Genomic DNA, 558 nt, shown 5'->3' with positions numbered 1-558 from the left:
AAGGAAATCGAGGATGAAATTTCTAGGTTACAGCAGCAGCTGCAGACGGCAGAGGAAGAGATAAGGTATTTTTATAATTCATTTATACTTTTAATTATTATTAGTGATAATTACTTGCTCTTGTCTCGGTAAATAGAAAATACGAGCCAGATCCACGGAAACTCGCATCAATGGAGCAGATTGAAGCATGCGAGGAACAGCTCATCGACACACTGACACGTGTCGTCCGGAGGAAGGTGACACATGCGAACTAATTATTCCATAAAGTATATTAAAATATTTGAGTAGTCAATTTGGTACCGATAATAAATATATTCAATTATGTAATATCGGATTTTGCAGGAATATTTGATGAGTAAACATTCGTCCTCATCAGCAGCTGGAATGCAACGCTCTCATGCAAACAACGTCGTTGAATGGTCAACGGAGGGAATTGGGCCCAGCCAGGCCCAAATGTTAGACGTCGTTGGTTGGTTACCAGAAAGTGGGCCCAACAAGGTCCAAATGTTTGACGCCTCTGTTCCTTCGAATCAGCTCAGGTCTCCATATGGGTTTTAC

General features: G+C 41.2%; 1 long non-coding RNA gene across 1 annotated transcript; it reads left to right on the top strand.

The window, feature by feature from the left end:
* On the top strand, nt 1-552 carry LOC104827525. Its single transcript, XR_773916.1, has 3 exons — nt 1-65; nt 137-236; nt 343-552. It is a non-coding gene; the product is annotated as an uncharacterized LOC104827525 (long non-coding RNA).
* Nucleotides 553-558: the final 6 nt, after the last annotated feature.

The sequence above is a fragment of the Tarenaya hassleriana genome, unplaced genomic scaffold (assembly GCF_000463585.1).
Source record: "Tarenaya hassleriana unplaced genomic scaffold, ASM46358v1 Cleome5006, whole genome shotgun sequence".
Classification (NCBI taxonomy): domain Eukaryota; kingdom Viridiplantae; phylum Streptophyta; class Magnoliopsida; order Brassicales; family Cleomaceae; genus Tarenaya; species Tarenaya hassleriana.
This window is presented reverse-complemented; position numbering and strand designations above follow the sequence as displayed.